The sequence below is a fragment of the Ambystoma mexicanum genome, chromosome 11 (assembly GCF_040938575.1).
Source record: "Ambystoma mexicanum isolate Mex_15411 chromosome 11, UKY_AmexF1_1, whole genome shotgun sequence".
Lineage (NCBI taxonomy): Eukaryota > Metazoa > Chordata > Amphibia > Caudata > Ambystomatidae > Ambystoma > Ambystoma mexicanum.
The window spans coordinates 1,109,324,149-1,109,348,234 of NC_090934.1; the positions used below are offsets into that span (position 1 = coordinate 1,109,324,149).

Below are 24,086 nucleotides of genomic sequence, written 5' to 3' on the forward strand. Positions count from 1 at the left end.
AACCACCACCCCTCAATAGCTAGTGCTGAGTGCAAATGTTGACCCTTGCAAACATGGGCGTAATTATAGGGGGAGGCTGGGGGTTTTGTCCCCCCCCCAACTTCTGTAGCATGCCTTTTTGCCCCCCATCTTTTGGAGGGAAGGCATGGGGCTGAAAACATCAATTATGTAAATGGACAGCTCCAGCACGGCTGGGGTGCTCAGCAAGGCTTGCGCTGTTTCCTCACATAATGCAGAGATTCCTGGCAGCTGCACTACATCACATTCAGGGCTAGGATGCCCTGCATGGCTCAGTCCCTCACCCTGGCTGGCCTGACTCAAAGTCAGTAGCCAGGGTGCTGAACTGGGTGTTTCAGGGCCTGGCACCTGTGCTGTCACGCTAGCGGCAGCACTTCCCGGGGCCAGCGGCACAGAGCATCACTTTCCGGCTTCATGTTCATGCGACGCACAGACAGGAACAAGGAAGCTCATTCAGCTTCCTGGTTTCTTTCTGGAGGCGCATGAGTGCGAAGAGGTTAGGTGGTGTAACATGAGACGTGGCCCGGGTGGTATTTGAAAGCAGAGCAGAGGTACCTTAAAAAAAATGTAATTGTGTTTGTGTATGTTTGTTTGGGTGCTCTCTCCAAGCCCTCGGATACAAAATACATGCCAACTTCCTAATTATTATATGGATTGCACCAACAGAAGTGACTTCACAGAAAAGGACATTGCAAGACGCATCATCAGGCTTTGATACTTGGAGGCACCATGGAAGTGACTTTAGAATAAGTTGCCATAAATAAGCCAAGTGATAAATAACTTTGTGGTGCAAAATACCTAAATTGCACTATTGTTATTTGTGGAGCAACTCTATAGTCATTAGGCTTTTCCATTATAATAGCATGATACAGTAACATAAGCTTTGAAGTGAATCAGAATCACTTTACAGAGCTGCAGATAAGGCACAATGTGATTAAATGATTTGCTCAGGATCACTCACTTGGTTAAATGGTGAAACTGGCATGTGGACAATTTAAGTAACCGTGCACATCTTTCCAGGCTTAGTTCATATAGATATATATTAAGGTTTTACAACATATCATTATTTATAGCAATGCATTGGAAGAAAACCAGATTACATAATAAACTAGCCTTTCATAGTAAACTAACCATACACTATATACATAGCCATAGAAATATGTTGAGCAATGGGAGTGTGGCTTTAGTTTAATTCTCTCCATTCTGCATGCAAAGTCACAATGGGATCATGCAAATTAATGTGAGTCTAACAAATCCTCCTTGGATTTTAAAGCCATAGTGATTATTTCATAAAGCATGCAACATTATGCACCCTTCTCACTTCTGATCATTTCATCCCATTCACATTTCTAAAGGGACAAAAGTCCCTGCTAATAGTACCCCCTCCCTCCCGTCAGTGCCTAATGGCTCACATTGTAATACTCTGTTGATACTGAGCAACGTGAGGACCCTCTGCTGCCCGGAGCTCCTTGGGACATTGTCCTGCCAGTGGGACACTTCCACCATTCAGAACGGGTAAGGTGTCCTGCTGCCGGGACAATGAGCGTGCTGAGCAGGAATTGGTCAGCACATGTTGTCCTGCCAGCGGGACACTTTTGCCGTTGGCACCCTCTTTGAGATGCCGAATGGGAGAAGTGTCCCAGTGACAAATGTCCCGGCCTGGCTATCAAAAGAGATATTGGGGGTGCCTTAACCACCCCCTTGCAACTCTTCCACTCGGTACTCCACTGGTTGGAGCCATTTGAACACAGGAAAACATACCTTAATTTTAATCAGTCACAATCTTGTAGAAAAAATCTATCAGCACATAGACATATAAGGTGCTGTGCAGAACCCAAGTTTGGAGATATATGGCATTTAAAATTCTATACCAATTATACGGTTCCATGTAATAATGTCCCCACAAAAATATCGCCATACAAAAATATCGCCAAAAAATGGTCGTTTTTTGTGGCAACATTATTGCATGGAACATGCAGGGGACACCCCCGCAACCACCAAATATTTATTTATTTATTTATTTTTATTATTTTTTTTTGCCCCTGTCGCCATATATTTGGTCACCCAAATAATATCGCCACAGCATTTTCCCGGCGATATTATTTACAGCGACCATATATGTGGCGATATTATTACCTGATACCAATTATACTTGGTCACCCACTGCACAACGTTAACCAATGGTTTCTGCCTTTGAAAGAAAGGAAAAATCAGGCATATTGCTGACATTCCAGTGAATCTGGTCCTTTTCGGCCATGGATTTATGGTTCAGCTAGGTCAAGTCAACGTAGCCCAAAATTTCAAGTATCAGGGTGAGATAAAGTCTGGTCTCGTCTGCTCAATGGACGTTGTGCCACTGTTTCCATGTGTTATTGTAAATGTACATATAAAAGTTGTGTGCACACAGTGTATGTCAGTGGAGGTGCTGGGTGCATTTGTGTGTGAGTGAGAGTGTGAATGATAAATAAGGCATTGTTTGTATGTTCTAGTGGAATTAAGTTTGTGAATGTTATGTTGTGTCACTGGGTGCCTGGCAGGCCGGCTGAAAGTGTGTGGGAGCCCAATTGAATTTTAAAGATACACCACCAGTCTTATGAAAGTTATAACAGAGCATCAGCAATGGACACTTGTGGTGTAGTAGTTTAGTGTTGTCCCTCAGGGATTTAGGTTGTTTGACCGACGTACAAAGTCACAGTGGAATTAACCGTAGTAATTTTTGCTGCAAATACGTTTTTACCTCGGTACAAAAACCAAACCCATGTCCCCTCAAACTGCCAGTACACCCATAAACCCCCCCACTTAACTTTTCTCCACCCGCTGCCTCTTCTGTAACCTGCAGCATCAGATCCATCGCTTTAACGCGGGTCGGATCTGACGCTGCAGCGTCCCTTTTCTTCTTTTTTTTGGTTGGTTCCCCTGCCACCAATGCTGAAAAAGCAGGGAACATCCCGCAACCGCCAAAGCCAAAAATACCAAACATGGGCTGAGGGGGCCACCAGTGCAACCACTGCTCTTCATGTTTGGTATCTTCGGCTTCGAACTAATGGGGATGACCGAATTCAGCCAAATCTACCATTCAATCTATTTATTTTTAGCAATTTGGCCAAAACGATCCCTCAGAGCCACCATCCACCCTCCCTTCACCCCACCCCTTTTCTTCAGTTTTCATGTCCCTACAACATTTTCAGCAGAGTTAGTCCATTGCTTGCACAGAGTATAACTTTTTAAAAAAAGCATACGCATTCAGAGATATATTTGTGACAATGTAAAACGATGCAAGGTCTTCAGTTAGGGGCAAGATGGAACACAATATATGGCAATTTACTCTCAAAGGGGGGTGCATTTATGAAACACAATAGAATACCAAATGGAAACCCTCAATGTGCCATGTAAAGGATACCAAGAAGTAGGTTCAATGGAATGAGCAAGCACAGTGGCACCCAGATTTGAAAGACCACAGTATAAAAAGAGAATCCGCAAATATGAAAAACAGCTGAATAAAATAAGCAAACAAAAGTGCCTTCCCTGAGACATCCACATAGGTAAAACTGGACAAAAAGTACGGCAATGCAATGTGCTTTTCTTAGTGATGTCTATTTGTGAGCACAGTGGAGTACAATTTAGAATCAATGCCATATGCTTTCTTAGGGATAGTTAGATGCCAGTGTGTAAAATAAATGTAAGGCGTTAGTTAAGGATAGCAAGTTGTGAGCAATATGGAGCATAAAATGTGGTGCTGCCCCTTTATGAAACACCTAAATATGAAACACAGTAGTGTATAACAATGGGATTCAACATGTTTTCTAAGGGATACCTAGATGTGAGTACAAGGCAATGCCCTTCCACAATGACACCTACATACAAGGCACAATATTGTATGAAATGAAGAACTTCTGAATGTTATCTTAGTGACTCCTGTGTGGAAGTATAGTGCAATGTTCTGTCACAAGGGCACCGAGATACATGGTAAAAAGGCATACAAAGTGTAAACACTGAATGAGCCACCCTAGTGATTCCAGGATAAAAAACAGCATATACTGACAAATCAATGCTCCATTCCAGGAACACCAAGATGTGTAAGACAAATAGGGTGCAACATATAGCTATGCCATGTATTGTTAAGGGTTGTCTGTATGTGATCGAAACAGAGTACAAAAAGCACTTTCTTAGGGGTAATTTAAATGTGAAATAAAACCATGTAAAATCATGTAAGGCTTTAGTTAGGGATATGATATTATGTAGTCTATTGAGGTTATGCATGTGAATCAGATCCTTTGGAACAAGCAAGAAACAGGGATATAGATATGCACACAAGCCCATTCCTGACAAAGCACACAATGATCTACAACAGGGGGAAGAGAGCAGCAACAAAGGAAACCTTTGCCATAAAGCACATAGTGTATAAGGACAATGCGACCATTCAACTTCCTGATATCTTGACCAACTTTGATGGCTGCTGTGAGAAACCTGAGGGTGTCCTCACATCTACTCCCTTTGGAACCTCTTCTCAGGTGGCCATGGAAAGGCCATCGCTTTTGGATCCTGACCCTGCGGGTGGAGATGCGAGGGAGGTTCACCTGGGTGGAGGGTCCTTGGGGATTTGGGGGAAGATGTCCGCAGGTGACACACGGTATTCCCCATTTCCCTTTCATGATGAGCCATCAGTCCCTGAAACCTTCATTGGGTATTGTCAACCTCCCTCCCTTTTTTCTTATCAATCTAATAGAAGGACAAGGAAGAAAACAAGGAGAACCACTCCTTATGTGGATAGGCTAAACCAACATTTAACCCCTCAAATACAATCTAGAACCTGCTAGAATACACTCTACCCTCCCCGAAATGTATAGGTTGTTATCACACTTCCCCTCTGTTACATAAACCCACTGTCCCACATTCATATCCCCATAGTACTGGGATGAGGGAGATGCGACTAGAAGTAGTACAAACTAACTTGTCATTTCACCATCTGGTACTGAGAAGCGGAAGAGGCCTGGGGACTGTTGTGAGGGTCATGCTTGTCCCAATAACAATGGACAGGCAATTGGAGCTACACACTCACACCTGAAACCTGTTAATGTTTGCAGGTGTATAAAAGGAGGGACCAGCAGAGAGAGGGGGGGCAGAGGAGAAATCCAGCTGGGCAGAAGAGCACAGCAATCCTAGCTGCAGCGGGTAGAATATGAGCTGGTGAAATGGAGGTGACACAACACATTGTGTATAGGCGCTATATAAATAAACTATCATATCATATCGTACTGCAGAGAAACCAGAAAGGCGTTGAGGCCAGAGCGGCCCGCATGAGGGTCAGGAGTCAGGGGCAGTGCAGAGCCCTATGCCATGTGTTCCCCGATGCCACTGATCGGTACAGGAAAGTCTGGAGGAAGTGAGCGCTGCTCGGCAGAGTGCCCCGGGAGTGGGAGAGGAGCAAGCGATACCCTGAGAGCAGGAACATCATTTCACCAAAATGGCAGGGGTAGCAGAAGTGACATCACACTGACCTTTGACCCCCTGATGACATCAAAGGAAGTGATGTCATTTGACCCCACCTCGAAGTGATATTGTGGGAAGAGATGGAACATTCACCCGCTGACAAAACGGGAAGTGGCATCACACAGCATAGTACACTTCAAAAAATATGGTTACCATATCACTATAATGTGATGTACATTTCATACAAGAATGGATCGCCATACGCCATATGTATCGTTAAGATCAGTGTGTATAGGCCCATATTACCAAACTGCAAATGTAAGCAGACGTCCATGAACAAATGATAATGATGTTTTATTATATAGCACTTACGCTTAAGCGCTTTATATAGAAGAAATATACACCCAATATCACCCAACATGTGTTGGTACTCATTTATCGACCTCAGAAGGATGAAAGGCTGAGTTGAGGCATTTAAGAACAGACAAAATCAGTGACTCACCCCCTGAAGTGTGCCTGAAATAAACCTTTAATGAGTCTAGCAATTATTGTATAGAATTCCAGAAAGACACATTGGGCCTCATCACAAGGTTGGCGCTAAAAATCAGCCTGTACCGGCATGGCGGTAATAACATGTCCGGCTTGGCACCAACCTGTTAAGTGACTTCAATTCAGCAATCCCACTAAGTCAGTGCCTCGTCTGGGACTCCCAAGGGAAGCCCTTATTTATATATTTTTATGACAAGTTATACTCTGGATGATAAACCCTTATATAACGCCCCTCTCTTTGAATCCCCCTGACCTCACTGAGCCAAGAACTAGGTTTGTTTTGCAATTTAAAAGGTTTATTGAGAAAGTAAACAAAATATATATCACACTTTTATGAATAAATTAATATTTGATAGCACACTTAGGCATATGACAGTGATCAACAATGGATGATGTTACACTAGCACACTGATTTAATTACTTAAGAGTTAGTATAGGGAGGATAAGGTAGCTGCGAATACTTTGATGATTTCAAGGAAATGCAATGATGAATAAATACAGTACATAAATAAACTGATAGGGTTTCACAAGAGATAATATGTTCACTTTTCCCCTTTGGCAATTCACTCCCCCCTATGCAATAGAAGGAGATGGAAGGTGAGCTGACAATTTTCAGGAATACAAACAAAATGCAATACAAAGTTCCAGTTTCCCCCAGCGAGCTTAGAGGAAACAGGTATGATTTTAAAGCAGGCAAATCCTTTTAAATGTGGTGGCAACGAAGTAACAATATGCTAAAAATGCTTTTAATTCCCTATAGGAGGTTCCGGGTAGGCGATAGCTACTTAAGATTAGTTCAAGTCACACTGGCAATGCTCAATGAGGGATTAGCAGGTTGAAAACGAATTCAATAACGGAAGCAAAAGACAGATATTTTTACACGTAGTTGAAATGAAGCAAAATGTCAATTCGCAGCAATTTTTCCGAATGCGTCGAGCGCGATTACGGAATAACTATAAGGAAAGTCCGTTGGTTTTAGGCTTGTTGGAAAGCTTAGAATCTTAGCTTTCAAATGAAAGTTAAATCCCGTTCCTAGCACCTACGATTCAAAAGATACGGGTGATTTTGTGAAGGTAGTTTCTCGAAATTAAAGTAAACTTCTGAATGAAAAAAATTACACTTTTACAGCTTTGAAATGACAGAATGAACACACGATTCCTATGATGCAGTTCTGGACAGGTTAAAATGGTTTGAATCAGATTATTTTAAACTAAGAGATTGGTTCTGGCACAGTTCTAGCTGAGTACTCACACTAAAAATTTGAAATAGGCCGTCAAGGTCTGGTCAGGCTTGGACTGGACTCCTGGCGGGTGGTCCTGAAGTCACAGCTCTCTGGGTCAGCTCTGCTCTGCACTTCACAGCGGTCTGGTCTCTGGTTCTGGCAAAAGTTCTTGGCACTGCTGAAAAAGTTCTGAAGTCTGGATTCTAAGTTCTGGAGATGGTCCTTCTGGATATTGTCTGGTCCGGCAAAATGCTTCGCAAGAAAGTGGAAAGTGAGTGTCTTGCCTGTCCAAAGCACTCTCTTTTTATGTGTTTTGAAAATGGGTGTGTGCATGGGCATAACTAACAGAATTCTGCCCTTTTCATCAAGAACACAACTTCTACACTTTTCCAGAATTTACACAAACATGCACAAGGAATATGGGCATCAGATGATAAAGTGCCAGATTTTTAACATACAGACATTCAGAGTAATACCTTATTTTCCGCTACTACCCCCAGAACATACCACAGAGTCCTAACAGCTCTTAAAATGTGCACAGAAAAATCACAAGAATAATGGTATTAATTATATAATTTTGACAAGTCTGTACTATGAATTATCCATCTTTTTAAAATTATGCTCTGGCCCAGAGGGGTGTGGTTTCCCAAAGCACATGGTGGAATTTCTGGTTTATCCACTTCCTCCAACTCAGGTTGCTCACAGAGGCACTGCTCCTCCCAGTTTCTCCCAATGGGATGCCATTTACGACCCCCCCTAATTTAACATTTGCCTGAGCCAAGAAGGGCTCATTGTTCTGTTTCCCTGCTCCCAGGTGCTCCTGCCCTGATTCAATCAGAGAGGTGTAATCTCCTTTTGGTGGGAACAGCAGAAGGCAGCCAGGCCTGCAAATGCAGTGGCTGAGCAAGTTTCAACTCCTATCGGGGGTAGTTGCTGGGCAGAATTCAATCTCTTCAAGCCAGGCTTCAGCCAAATGTCACTTTTGTTCCAATTTTCTTCATTCAAATCAAACATACAATTTTTACACATGCAGCTAGAACGTTGATTCTAAGTTCAAAACTATGACCTTTAAACAGTTGCAACCTATGTGACACTCAAAAGTAGGTCACTCATTTATTTTAAACATTTCGATTTTAGTGGTTTTAAATCCAATTTCAGTTAAGTTGCTGACATCCACAGCTCAGCCAGTTTTGTTATAAACATTGTTTTGGGCTCTTCATCTTTCAAGATTTTGTATGCACACAAGACCACATTCTGCCAAATGTCTGCTGGTGTTCAGTGAGATTTTTGAATATCTTGCAATGTTTAAAATAGGCATTTTTGGCTTGCATTTCAGAGAAACAAAGGCGATTTCAAAGCGCTTTTTTGAGCTAACAGGTGCTGCTGTTTTTCCTTTGGCACCACGTTTCACTCATGGCGCTTCTGGCCCATCACGCTCGCCCTGGTGGGTGGTAGGTCAGGCAACCATTTTGGTGTGCGCAAAAACTGTGCGGTTTTCCTGGATTCTGGCGCAATGTGGGCTTTTTCGGCCATCTTGGATTTTCTGAGCCCACAGCCCCAAATGTTGCAGCATAATAACACGAACATGGGTCAAAACCCCTGACAAACCCGCAAATAGCGGGAGATCAAGAGTGAGCGAGCATGCGCACCCCTGCATGCCGGTAATGGACGTACCGGCATGCCGATAACGACCCTCAAACACCCATATAGCGGCATTGACCAATACGCACAGAACGCCTCCGGCCTCGGCAACCCCTAAATAGCGCTACCGTTATGAACATAGTGCTAATAACGGGTCTGTTTATACCGGACCCGGAAGTAACGTCATCGTGCCGGAACGGGAAATGCCATGGTGGCCATCTTCAAAAACACAATCCATTGTCATCCTCCACCTACAGGACCTTCTACACCACAACTCCTAGGCCACCACGGACAACATGTCGAAGGCCACCCGGAAAGGCACGGCCCGCCTGCCCAAACCACGTTTCACAGACGATGAGCTCAACATGTTAGCTGACACCCTAGTGTGAAATGCTGAAGTGGTGTTCTGCAATGACCTCAGGCGTCCAGCCCAGCTAAAGAAGAAGGCCATCTGGGAAGAGGTTGCCCAGAAAGTAAGTGCAGTCGGCACCACCGCACGCACAGTGCGCGATTGTAAAAAACGGTGGGATGACCTCAGGCTGAGAGTCCGGCACATATTGTCGGCCAATCAGAGCCAGGGGCTGGCAACAGGAGGAGGACCACACTCACCACTGAAATTGGCCAGATGGGAGGAGACCTGCAGCTCCGTCATAGACGTGGAGTCAATTGAAGGAGTTGGTGGAGCAGATTTTGGCGTGCCAACATCGGCAGATGAAGGTGAGTGTCCCTACAAAAACACGATAACTAATCAAAATTAGTGTCCCCCAAATGTGGCAGCAACGCCAGCCGATACATGGCCCATCATGCACACCTACACATATCCATATACACATGCCGGGTCCACCACTATCCCATCCCAATGCAAGTTGCGCCCATACACGAATACACGCCCGACACACATATTAGGGGCATGTGTCACCCATGACGACACTCCCAACACACATCAAGGCCCAACAGCAGCCAACATGGTGTACATGTGAACACGACTACGCTTTCACAATGCACCCTCCAACATTGCATGTACACAGTCCCCTACAAAGCCAGGAATGCAACTAATCAGATGGCGCCACATGCCCAAAGACCAATGCATGCATAATGCAAGCGCCAAAGTCACTGATGCCCTGCCACTCTCTGTCCCCCACAGGTACGGATGCAGACAGTGATGAAGCACATGGGAGTGCACAATGCACAACAGCAGCCAAAAGGCCTAGGAGGCAAGCTGATGGCACAGGACCATCAACCTCAGGTGGACCAACGATGGGCCAAGTGGGAAGCGGTTCAACAACCGGTGCCAATACTGCCCCACAGACAACCACACAGGACGAACAGACACCTGCCCCTGCACCCCTGGTCACACCAGCCACACTGGCTGAGGACACTGCAGGCATGGAGGAAGGCACACAGTCTGCTGCTGCCAGCACAACTGGGGAGATGGCTGCATCGGCAGATCACAGTGTTGATGAGGTAGCTGAGCCGGACAATGAGGGCGATGCAGGACTTGTCCACTCAGAGCCTGTAGTGCACACACCAAGCCCGTAGGCCACCCACAGGACACACCTCGGCGGGACTCATCCGACCAGGGCAGCCATGGAGAGTGGTCTCCGGCCATGCACAGCCCCATGATTCATGCTGTGCCACCACATCACTCACTGACCACAACCCACACTGCCATACGGGACCTTGAGGGATGTCTCTCCAGGATGGAAGCCCGGCAGGAGGTGATGCAAGGCTATGTGCAGCAGTACCTTGCTGAAGGGGAGACAACACGCCGTATCATCCAGGACAGCACTACGGCCATAATCCAGGCCATTAACTCAAGTGCACAGCAAGTGCGTGATGGCTTCAATGCCTTGGGTCAGATCCTCACCAGGATTGCTGACAGCATGGACCAACGGCAAACCCTGCCCCTGGGATCACAACCATCTGGATCATCCGCATCATCCACGCCAGCGAGCTTGAGGCAGACCAGCCCTGTGCGCATGTCCCTGCGGAGTTCCTGCCGCTCAGAGGTCCAACCCCCACCTCCAAAGGGGGCTCAACAGTAGCAGGGCCACCCTGCAGAATCTCTTTGGGTATACATCCAGACACATGTCATGCCATAGTTGACTTTGGGTGTTAAGGGGTGGGTGGAGGGGTGGTGGGTGTAGTGTGTAGTACTGGGGTGTTTGGGGGCATGGGAGTAGGGTGGAGGAGGTGGAGGGGTGGTGGGGGCGCGGATTGTTGAATCATGATGTACTAAATTCCTCACAAATACACCAGTTGCGTACCAAACATCACATGAGTGGACATTGCTGATTTTTTGTATGTCAATTTATTGCTTCATGGTGATTCGTGCACATGTGCCCACAACCCAGTGCCCACAGTTCACAACACATGGCACCCTCTGCATCAAAGTACATCAGAATGAATGGTCTATGACCATTTGGCGCACTGCGCGACCCTCACGTGTTTCGCGTCCTGGCCTATGTCCTACTTCTACTCCTTCCTCTCCTTCTACTTCACCAGGTGGTGGCAGCTCCACGTCAGGTTGCAGGGGTATGTTCCGCCGGATGCACATGTTATGCAGCATTGCACATGCCGTGATGATCCTGCCCACCTTCTCAGGCCCGTATATGAGTGCCCCTCTCGACCTGCTGATGCAGCGAAACCATGCCTTCAAAAGGCCAAACGTCTGCTCAATGACCACACGTGTTCGTGTATGTGCACGATTGAAGTCCTCCTCGTGCCTGTTCTGCGGGTTCCTGACAGGGGTGAGTAGCCACGGCTTCAGAGGATATCCAGCATCACCTACATGGGAGCAGAAGGAGGTATGTGTGAGGATGAGGCTCAGTTGACAGGTGTGCTCAGCCTGTACATCATTCAAGTTCATATGCACAATCTCGTCATTGGCAGCCACATCCACATGACTGTCAGCCCTGTACAGTGCATGCCAATCCATGGAGGGAGCCTTGTGTGACATACACAACCTGGAGTCCTAGGCTTTTAAACCACCAGGCCACCCAATGAATGTCTTGGCCAGGGGCATTTTGCATGCAAATGTGAGTGCTGTGTGTCAGCGGATGGCCTAAGAAACCTCCATTCCCCCCCAATCCATCTGCCCCCATGACCCAGAGGGCATTCCTCTTGCATATGCATGTACCCCCCCAATCCATCTGCCCCCATGGCCCAGAGGGCAGACTCACCCAACAGCCAGCCACTTTGTACAATGTCTCCTTCCATGTAGCGGGGTAGTGAGGAGTTCCCTAGCACCATGGCATCATGCGTGGATCCTGGGTATCTGGCACAGCAATGTGTAATTATCTGGCTGGCATCACACACCATCTGCACATTGATGGACTGGTATAGCTTCCGACTGCGGTACACCGCCTCCACGGCATGTGGGACTACATTGGGCATGCCTGCCAGTGCATGAAATGCTATTTTGGTGGCATTTGCCTCCTGTGATGTCCTTGGTAAGGATATGTGGGCACTTGCATGCTTCAGTAGTGCATCCAGCACTTTGTTTAACACAACAGAGAAGCATGATTGGGACATGCCATGCATTTGGCCCACTGTGTGTTGGTAAGTGCCTGTGGCCAGGAAGTGGAGCACAGACGCCACCTTCAGCAAAGGGGGGGTGGCTGTGCGGATGTTGATCAGGCTGACCAAGTCATACTGTATTCATTCCACTATGTTGGTGATGGTGTCTCTGTCCAAGCGGTACAGGGTGTGGATCTGTGCTGGGATTAAGTCAAATGGATTGGTCCTTATACATGGGATTGTTGGCTGTCTGCGGGGAGCGACTGCCTGCACTGGTGGGATTTGCTGTGCATGTCTCACCCTCCTTCTCCTCCTGCGTCTCCTCTGTGTTTCCTGTTGTGCTGCCTGCTCAAGGAGTAGCAGTGCAGGCATGTCCTCCAGGCCCAGTATGGCAAGTACAAGTGGTAGCATTTTGGCTTGGAAGGGGGTGTGGCGTGTGGGTGTGCTCCTTTTGTGCTGACCCTAACTCCATTGCCTACACCTGTGCTGATTGTGTGCACCTGTGGCACTTGGTTACACAACAGTTTGCAGTTTACGGGTGGTCCGCGATGCCGTTATGTACTTGTACGTGCGACTCGTGGTGTCCCCTTCTTTGTAGCATGCCGGTATTAAGGCCTCCCCCATCTGCGCGCGTGCCCGCATGCTGGTACGGTGGTGCACGGCCACAGCGGGTCCTTGACGATGCCGGTAGCATTTTTTTTTTGTTTCTTTTGTAGAGGTCACAATGGAGACCACAGAGGTCGCAAGGGAGACCTCAGAGGTCGCAGTTGCGACCTTTGGTGACCCCGAAATGATGTCTCTGCCTGAGAGCAAAACCAGAGCACCCGGAGGAACGGCCGCACCCTGGTGAGAGACAGGGAAGAATCACTCAGGCTGCAGCGCTCCAGTGGCATGGTGTGTTTATCAGTGGATGCCAGTCAAGTAAAAGTACATGGCGAATGGGTCTGGAGACCAAACGTGAACTATTGAATACCGAACAAGTTACCAACCATGTAATGAGTTTTTAATGCCGAACGGAGGAAAAGATATAGAAAAGATATGAGAATATCGCACAAATGAAACAGAAAGTGATGTGCATTTATGAACGAGGTGAATTTAAAAAGACAGCATTTGTGAACAAAGTGAAACAAGTAAAAAGCAAAACACTATTGGATAGTGTGAAAGCAAGGTGGTAACCAGGAGAAATACCACGAAGGAAAGTGTGTGAGAGTCACATGTTGGTAAAGGCAAGAAGCTGTTAAAGTGAACCAGAAGCATATGTGGATTTATGACACAGATACAGAAAGGAAACCTGTATCGTCAAGGAAGTCTTATGAGAAAGAAGGACCTGTTGCAAAGTGCCAAGGGTTATCAGTTGCACAACCTGTGATGGGTGGACCTTGTGGTTCGATAACTGCACCTAGACCGACCAATCCTTACTTCGAGTAAGTCAAGGGAAGTCAAGAGACTGGGCTGGTTGGCCTAAGATTGTTGAAGTGACAAAAAGGAAAGGCAAACTAAGAAAGTTGAATTGACTGTGAATTTGAAGCCAGCAGAGCTGCCTACTTGGGGAAGGGAACCCAGAGACCATTCTGTGGAACTGTGTTGAACCTTGAGAGGGGGACCCTGAGACCATTCTGTGGAACTGTATTGAACTTGGGGAAGGGAACCCCAAGGCCATTTGGTGAAACTATCTTGAACGCGGGCAAGGGAGCCAAGAGCAAGCTCAGAACTTTAGTTTGAACATTGTTTCTTTGGTTGCTGACATCCCGGCACATTGTTCAGCTTTAGTTGTGAGGGCAAGTATAGGTTTTGACCCAGAAAGACTTTTAAGTTGAACTTACTGACTTAGACTATCTTTAGTGTATTTAGGTTGGGAAATCCCACCTTAGTATAGGGCAAGTTAGGCCTTAGACCATCCTAACATTTGATTTAATAAAGATCTTTTGTTTGAACTTTGAATCTGCTGTCTGTGTCTTGCTTCATGATGCTTTCACACTGCCAATATTAGATATGTTAGTTGACTATAGGATCTCCCTCACATTCTTAAATGAATCTAGGCAAAGTGCCTGGAGTCTTCTTCCCGATGTTGTTGTTATAATACCTGTTGGTCTCATGGTGGCACCAGGCATTCTGTCCCTGAATTCCGTTCAAATCTGTCTTTACAAGAGCCAACCATGGATTCAAGTGGGCTACACCTAACTTGAGAAAACCTTTAAGGTTTAACTGCACCAGCATAACCTTGTCAACCAAAGGGCAATTTGGGCTACCCTAAAATGAGCTTCAATGTATTGGTGAGCCACCTCATGATGAAAAGCAAACCGAGCTAGCTACTGAATTTAGTAGTCATAACAGGTCCTGAAGGAATGTATTCTTTGTTACCTGCAAAGTCTGTGTTTTATTTCAGCTGCTGATCGCTCCTCTATATCTAGCTATTGCTTCTGGCTTTGCTTGGTAGAAATGAACTAGTTAGGTGGCAAATTGTGCAGTGTCATATAGCCGAGTGGGGAGCACAAAGAGCCTGGATTCTGGAAGTAATTGTGACAGATAAACTTAGTAACATGCCAACTCCCAGGGATAGTTCAAGGGTTTTTATATTCAATCCAGCAATGGTCCCAATGGCCAAACCTCTCCCTCTAAACTAGGAAGGGGAGGTGCCACTCTAACCCAGGTGTCCATCGATACTTGACTTGTACTATAGATGGATAATACCTACTATCTAAATTAGGCTATCTGTCTTCTTGTGTTGGCCAAAGGCTAACGCATTTTCTACATGACCTTTCTCAAAGGGCTTCCATCCAATTGTTTCCCTACTTAAATGGCTTAAGCTCTGTGCCTGGCAGAAAAATAGGTATTCACCCTTGCCATTCCTTCCAGGCACTGAAGTTCCACTCCCTAAATCTCTCTACCATTCACTCTCTTCTCTTTCTACTCTGCATCCCCCTACTCCACCCACTGTCTCTCCTCCACCCCCTCACACACTCTCTAGTGTCCAACTGCTCATCCTCTCTTCTTACTGCTTTCCTTCATCCTTTCATCCTACTTACTTCCACTACGCTTGTCTCTGCACACCTCTACCCTTCTCTGCCCTGCTACTACTATCCCCTTTCTACAGACTACTTCTCTCCCTTCTCCATACTACAACTCTACCCTCTCTGCTCTACTACTTCTCTCCCCTCTGCACACCACTACTACTCCCCTCTCTGCACAACACTAGTGCTCCCCCTCGCCACACCTTCTCATACATTCCCTCTACTTCCACTTCTCATTCAATTCCTACTCGTTCCTACCACTCCACTTACAGAAAAGCTAATTCACTTCCAGTACCACTTACTCACCAACCAATACCTCAACTTCTGCAGTGCCTGCATAATTCTCCCATCCCGCACATTCCTCTGCACCTGTCCTTCCTTCACCTGGTCGATTGGACTGCCTCCTCTACCCCTGACTTTACCTGAAACCACAACCTCCTGTCTCCCAGGTCTCCCTTTATAGTGCCCTCCTTCTTTCCATTGGCTATCCCTCGCCACTGGTTCCGTGGGGTGAATCGTTCCCTGCTCTCCCCTCGTAGGAGTTGTTACAACATCAATAGGCATACAAGAGGGACTGAGCACTCAGGGTTTTGCAATGGCAGCCAGTGGTGGTGGTGGGTTATGCTTACTGGTGATCTTCTTACTGATCAGGTCACATTATATAGTTGAACTTTATTTGACAGAACAAGAAAAGCACAAGTACAAAAGGGAAAATTGCTGTGTAACTTGAACTTGGCAGATTCTTCACCTCAAAGTTCCTCAGTCCAGGGTGGTTGCAGATTTGACGAGGTCAAGAAACCCTTATGTTCAGTCTCGGGCTTTAGGAATTTCCACACCCATCCTCACTGTCTGTTGTGGGTTGTAATGGGCTTCCCAAAAGATCTCTTTGTCTTCCTGCTTGCTGTGTCTCCTGGATACATCTTTGGTTATCTCCAACAAGCAAATAATACAGTTGCAGCTCCTGTGCTGAAGTGTCAAAATCCATCAAATGCGCTCTTCTCACTAAGACCTATGAGCTGATCCCCTTCAACCTCCCCACATATCATCCTACTATCCTCCCTTGTTCAGTCCTTTTTACTCCTCTGCTGCTCTCTCTCCTCATCGTCACCCCACAAGCTCATTTATCCTCTCACCTCTAGCACCTGCCTTGAGCCAAACCGGGTCCTCTCGTGTCTTCCTGGCCTGTCTACGAGGGTTCCTTGCTCCAACTTGTCTTGAAGTTGTCAAGCATCCTCCTTACTCTCTTCAACACATTCCTGATGTTCTCCAACCTCCTTCTTATTCCTTCTGATCACCTTCTGATATTTCCCAACCTCCTCACCCTTCCCAACCACCTACTGATATTCTCCTTATTCTGTCCATCCACCTCCTTCATCCTCTCCAATCTCCTTTCTACAACTTCACTGCTAACTACTCTCTCACTTGGTCTGAGGTCCTGCCACAACCATTTTCTTCATGCCCACACACCAACTGATTGAGCCCTTCAGTTTTTATAGGTCTCTGTTCCCTGCCCATCACCCTGGCTCTCTATGAGGGTCATCACCTACATTTTGGGATTGGTGAGGGCCTGTGATTGGCTGGGAATAATGGCCTCTCCTGGGTGATTATCAGTAAATATGGATGGACCAAACCTTTAAAAGTGGGCACACCACCTTGGTATGGCTTCTGTCTTTGGAAAGCTGTCATTAAAGTGAGGCTATTGCCATTTTGTCTGATTTTCTTACATCATGTGGTCGGTTAACAGACATTTGCGTCCACAAACATTCCAGGTCTGCTGAATTGGTGGCCGGAAAAATCTCCGGTTACATGGCAACTCACCAGAGCGAGTCCAGGAGAAATTCTGTGCTTTCCTTTGCAGCATACTCCGACTCTCAGAATGTGTACTTCGGTAGGTACTTGGCTACCTTTATGGTTGTTAAGGACTCTCTGGGAGGATTGCACAGAGAATTGGTGTCTGTCTCCATGGCTTCCTTGGTCCTGCAAAGCACGTGATGCAGAAGAATCCTGGATGCATTCATGGTTATTGAGATCCGATGGTCGTGCCACAGAGGAAATCTGTGTATGCCTTTGGGTAACACTGTACTGCTCAGGGTCATTGGATTTCATGTGATGTCTTCGGTCATAGGACAGGGGATAAGGGAGGTTGACGAGGGGATCCTGCCCATGCTGTTCCGGCACATCATCCTCTACTTTGGGGAATTACCTAGCCCTCTACGTCCCCTCATATAGAAGTCCCCAGAATGAGGCAGGCGACTTTGTGACAGTGCACAATCTAAATCTAGCCCACACTGCCTTTTTCATAGACATCTCTTGCTTTTTAATATGCTGGAGGTCCCCCTGGCTGTCTGAAAATCTCATTCCATGATAATCAAACTATTTAATCTTGGTGATAATTGAGCTCTGACTATGAATGAGTAAGATTGTTTTCTTTGGTCCCACTACAAGGATAGCTGACTTGTTACTGCTTTCTTCAATTCCCTTTGTGCCATAAATGATTCATATTCAGCCAAGAGATTTCAGGTGCTGCAAAGGTACAGGCTATTAAGGCTATGTCATGTGAATCCTATGCAGAACGTTCGGGGATGGTCCGAATTCATATTTTCTACCATACAATTTCATAAAAATGCCTACGGATCACAACCATTTGCATTAGCTCAATGAGGGAATATATTATCACAGTGAAATGGGGCCAGGACCGATCGGCCAAACTGGAAATTACATGACGTTAGAAGGTTTTTCAGACCATGCACAATCAGTCTTTCTTTTCCATATTAATAATTTTTATAATTATTATTATTCTTTTATACTACGCTTAATACCAGAGATTGGCTTTTGAGCGCGGGATCGGAGATTCGAACTGGTGTTGCGCTCATTGCCTTGCTTCCACGAACCTGTGTTGCGCTGGCTTGCTTCCAAGACAAACGCTTTGCCCCCCATGCAAGATGTAGCCACTTTTTCTCGTATTGTTTTCTCTTATGATTATGAAAGAAAATATATTGTTTTCATCAATCAAAAGTACTCATTGCTAAACGTCTACTGATGAACAATACAAACTTCTGCTGTTTCTTGGGCACGACTCTAGTGATTTTATTTCGTACATCTGGTGATATCCATACCTTAGCAGTATGGTTTTTTGTCCTTTTGTGTCACCCTGCGGCATGTGGCCTTCCCAAACAACACTGGGAGTGCTAAGCAAACTCCTTTTCATGAATCCAGGGACGTCATTTCGGGGTCGTCAGAGGTCGCATTTGCAACCCCTGGGTTCTCCCTTGCTACCCCTAGAAAAAAAAGATTTTGAATTTATTGTTACATTTTTTTATTTTTACTTAAAAAAAAAAGTAAGCTCCTGGGCTGTCGCCAGTGTCATGTGGCTCTTCATTTTCGGAGTGGCTGACTTTCTTGTTCAGGCCTCTTAAAAAAAACGGGGTTCCACAGGTGTATCACTTTGAGCAGTGACGCAAAATAAGAAAGGAGAGGAATAACACATAATTTGTCTTTCTGGAATTATAATTGCTGGAATCATAAAGGTTTATTTCCAGGCAAACTTTAGGTTTTGAGTCACTGATTTAGCCTGTTCTTAAATACTTCAACTCAGCCTTTCACCCTTCTGGGCTCCATAAATGTGTACCAAAACAGGGTGGGTAATATTGTATGTATATTTAATTTATATAAAGCGCTTAAGCATAAGTGCTATATAATAACATCATTATCATTTGGCCTTGGACATCTGCTTGCATGCACAGTAATTTGGTAACATAGTCCTTTACACACTGATATTAACGATGCATATGGTGATCCATTCTTGTATGAAATGTACATAAGATTATAGTGACATCACAACCACATTTTTCGTAGTGTACTGAGGAACAATATGTGATGTCCCTTCCTGTTTTCTCAAGGGCTGAAAGGTCGTGTTCCATCACTTCCCGTGATGTCACGTCGAGGTGGGGGTGGGGGAGAGGTCAAATGACATCACTTCCTGTGATGTTACCAGAGGTCAAAGGTCATGTGATGTCACTTCCGCTACCCCTGGCATTTTGGTGAAATGACATCCCTGCATGAATCCAGTGCAATCTGCAAGCAGAACAAACTGGAAATGAGTCAACATATGAATCTCATCTGTCGGAAGAAATCTGATTTTTAATCAGAAAAATTGCCAGCTCGCCTAATAAATTGCCTGATTGTATTTGTGATAAGCATATTAAGGTATTGGTTTTACGGGTCAAAGCCCGTTAACTGGGTACAAACATATTTGGGCACAGTTAAACACTTTTCTGAGTCATTCAATAAAGGGATTTACTAGAGGTAATGTTGAAGAAGTCCTTAAACAGGCATAAATAGCCGTGGCATGTGAGAAAAATGCCCGCCTCTTCAGATGTGAGTGCATTCAGCCTAAAAATCAGACCAAATCAGTGCCTTAGAGAATGATGCTCTTTCATACTCAAGTTACTTCATCATGGGAAGCCCTTCAAGGGATTATTTTATCAACCTCTGTAGCTCTTCTAGCTGTCCTTAATACAACCCCATATTTAGATGTGGATGCCGCCACTCAGTACATTGGAACATTTGTATATTATTTGTAGGGCCTCGCTTTCAGGTGCAAAACGTTAATTGCCGCTTAACCTGGGTTTTATTTAATTCCTAAAGAGAACATTTTGATTTAAATAACTTGATAGAAATGTCACACCTCCATGACCCCTTTCGTAATAGGATTCTGAGATGTGTCAGTGTTCACCCAACAAAGCATGTTTAAAATATTAATTAATCTGAGAAATAAATTCTGTCCAGTGCATCTGTTATTACAAACCAAGTGCAGCCTTTGATGAAGGCACCTGCCTGGCTCTGCAATCAGCTGGGAAGAGTGGCCCAGAGGGCTGGGGGGCAACCCGGACCAGTAGGTGATGGGCCCCATGGCAGAATGAGGAGGATCGCTGTGTCATTCCCCCTGGGTTTGCATCACCTGGCAGAGGACAGTCACCATGATGCCACCAGACCCCTCATCGGTGACAGTCAGAACCCTGCCAAGACTCCTGAAACAGCAAGTGACCCTCTCAGGCTACAGAATACTACCAAAACATTACTAGCAAGATCCCTGTAAGCCCCAAATACTTCAAATTCACTATTTGTGAGTTCTGCAGGGTTTGTTGGCCTCTGTGGGTTTGCTGATCCGCCTGCTGGCTCCACGGTCCTGCTCGCTGAGTCTGCAAACCAGCAAATGTACCTCAATACTATGAGCAGTACAGGGAACTTACAAATAACCTTTAAAACACCCCTAGCGTCCCTCTTGTTCGTTGACCAGCATATGATCAACACACAAGCTTGTTCCAGGCCCAGGCAGCTCTACCTGGTACTGCTTACCCAAACATAAAGTCCATGATGGCCACTAGGGTTGATATCTGTTTCAGCAGGCGCCCTTCCAAACCATTACCTCAGGGGGCTTAACTAATCACACAATGACCCTTGCCTAAGCACACAGGAGCAGACCATCACCCAGAGTACTGCCCAGGGTGGGTGGGGAACCCCCTGTATAAGGCAAGATACCCAGTCTGGCATTGTGGGTTACAGGAGCAGATGGCTCGACTTTACTGACAAAGTTGGTTTGAGAGAGTTTGAAGAACATTGGAGAGCAGTGCAGCAGAAGATGGCTGAAGAGGCATAAGGGGAGGTGGCAGCAAGAGAGAGATGAGTTGACATCTACAGAAGGAACGGAGCCGATGAAACCTTAAGAGAAGGGGTTGTGGGGTGAGGTCAGAATGGAAGAAGGGGTGTTAGTAATGGTATCCAGTGATTACAGAGAAAACAATTACAGAGAGGGAATTTATAATGAAACAAAAACAGCAAAAAAACACAGAATTTCTGTGGAAACATAGATGGCGGTGGGGTAAGGGGATAAAACGTAGGGAAATAGGAGGTTTGGGGGCACACATAGAAAACAAATTGGTATTTCTTTCGCTGTTTTTGTTTTGTTAAAAATTGCCTCTCTGAAATTGTTTTCACTATAACCACATAGAACTGACAGTAATAAAGGTGTTAACAGGCAAGGAGATGGTGGAGAGGAGGTGATGACACCTGAGCGGAAGGTGGTGAGGAGATCTGCAAAGGTTCTTCAGCAGGTGGTGAGACCAGAAGAAAGGTGATTTTGAGATTTTGTGAAAAGGGTGGTGGCTATAACAGGAGTGGCAGAGGTGGTATTGGGTAAGGAGAAGGTACTTCAGGAAGTGTCAGATAAGGAGAATGTGGTTAAGAAGGAGGAAAGACCAAAACAAAAGGAGGCGGTGAGATCAGAACAGTAGGTGCTCATGGTAGTGACAGATTTGGTAAAGGGGATAACAGCTAAGCAGAAACCGGTCAAGGGGATGCGAGGGGAAGAGTTGGAAGAGAGCCTATTTTGTGGACGGAAGCATCAACATGGGCTAACAAAGATGGTGGAGGTGAGGTGTTGGCAAGAAGAACAGCTCAGGGTGGTAGGCACAAGGTGGTAGCAGGAAGAACAGGCCAAAATGACAGTGAGGAGAAAGTGAAAAACTAGAGGAAGGTAATAACAAAAGCAAAGGAGGTGTGACCTAGAAGGCCAATTATGTGGACAATAGAGATGAGGTTGGAGAAGAGACTTCCCCAGATGGGGAGTTATTAAGTGAAGAATGTCAGAGTGTGGAGGAAGAATATCACAATGACGAAGTTGGGGACGAGAAGGAAAAGAGAGTGGAGAAAGCTTTACAGTTAAGAGATCAGGCTTTTATTGAAATGCTGCTCAGTGAGGAAAAGGTCTGGGAAGAGTCTAGTCTGTCAGAGCAGAACGAATCTGAAGGGTAAGATAAGGCCGCTGGCAACTTAAGTGGCAGGAGGAGGAGGCTGCTTCTGGATCAAGGGAGCTTAGTGGTAGTTCATAGAAAAGGTTGGAAGGAATGACAGGCTCTGTAAGAATAACAGAAATAGGTCCTTCTGCCTCCCTCTCGGCTTAATCCTGTGTGTTCATTCATGTCTGTCAAGCTCTGCAGGACATCAGGGATGGGGAAGCCTGGAAGGCCCACAACTATGTTTGCCTGAGCAGAAGGAGGATTTGGATTATCCGTAAATTGGAAAATCAGAGAAGAGGCAGAAAACATCTCTGGAACTTTGGAACTAAACCGCTCATAGACTATGTTATTGAGAACTGCTGAAACAAAGGCCCAAAGACCTAACCACTCATGCTGAGAGTGAGAACAACTAAGAGAGAGACAGTGGGAGAAAGCCACCCTAGTCTTATTATTTCTATTGAGGAGATCCCTAGGATACATTTCGAGTTGGTCTCCATTTGAATATGACTTCCTAATAAATAATTGAACTAATGAAGTAGTGATTCTGTCATCCATGTTGAACATGTGATCCAGTCCACAGAGCTGCAGGTCTTTTAAAAAGGAGGAAATGGAAGAAGAGGGGGGGAAACATCAGATGACAAAATCAGCAACACATTACTAAGGGGGAGAAATTCTGCTTATTTTTCCATGAAGTCCACAACAGAACCAGAGAGTCCTGACCAAACACTGCAAGCTTCACTTAGGAGATCCAAAACCAAGAAGCAACAGCTGAAAGAAATGTCCTTGCTGCATGACAACATGAGAGCCTTCACCCCCAACCCCACAAAATACTCTGCATGCCAATATGAGCCGGAATGTAATCCTGCCTCGCAAGTAGTAGGCTGATTTAGATGCATCAGCCTCATCACGAGTGTGGTGGTGCAGGATACATTCATACAAATTCACACTTTAGTGGTGAAGTGGAGGAGGTACCAAGAGCACACAGATGGAGGTCTTCCCTCCACTTTCCCACCAATCATTGGAGCATTTATGGGCAAAATTAACATCTGCAAAATTGCCTCTGAATCCCCCATTGTGTTCTTTTGAATAAAAAATGTGTGATTAACTGTTATTACCAACTTGCACTCTGGAATTAAATCAGGCAGACTGAGTTGCTGTAATAACAAACAGGTCTTGTGGTATGCCAGTCGCAAATATTATCAAACTCCTAATCAGGCCCATACTGGCTATTAGATGGTGAGAGAATACTTTGGCAAAGGAAAGAACCCAGGAGCGAGAAATGAAGTGCCCCTGCGCAAGGGTGTTGAGAAGAAGGAAACCAAACTACAGAAGATTGCAAAGCTGTTATTAAATGACTTTTGCTCTGCATGAGTACAGAGATGAGTAGTGTTTTTCTAAACTCATACTAAGCAAACAGTGATTGCAATCATAAAGGTGAAACAAGCAAATCATGAATAGTATACTTCCTTCGCCTCTTATGGTAGCGCAGGCCAAGTTCAGGCTGTTTGCTTCAAAAGGAGTGTGATGTAGTGAGAAAGCACCCACCGCAACCTTAGTACTATAGTACCAAAGCAAAAGAAATGTCCAATCAAGGTTCTATACAAATAGAAGATGCTAATCAAACTAAAAGGAAAGTCAAACAAATAAAAACATCAACAACACCTGTCTGTAATGAAATGCACAGAATATGTAGACTTTTAGTTGAAAGGGTCACTCTGAGCTTTGCTCTGACCCTTAACTTGGGAGGCGGACCCTTACCAACAGGGTCGACTGCCCGCCTCGGGGCATATCTCTCCAGTAAATGTTTTTAAAAAGTTAAGGAGCTGGGTCTTAAATTTCACAAGGCCCACTCAGGGGCAACATACTCTCCTTGGAAGCAAGACGACACAGAGCAACCCA

The 24,086-nt window shown here is 45.5% G+C and overlaps 1 protein-coding gene across 2 annotated transcripts in view; it reads right to left on the minus strand.

The window, feature by feature from the left end:
- ACSBG1 (acyl-CoA synthetase bubblegum family member 1) overlaps positions 1–24,086 on the minus strand; it is a 1,203,629-nt gene that overhangs the window by 949,311 nt on the left and 230,232 nt on the right. Inside the window, exon 2 of one of the 2 annotated variants that reach the window (XM_069624414.1) lies at positions 7,249–7,471. The exons of the other annotated variant lie outside the window; for it this stretch is intronic. The gene's annotated coding sequence lies outside the window, so the exon portion shown is untranslated. The remainder of the gene's footprint in view (positions 1–7,248; positions 7,472–24,086) is intronic. 2 annotated transcript variants of the gene reach the window in all.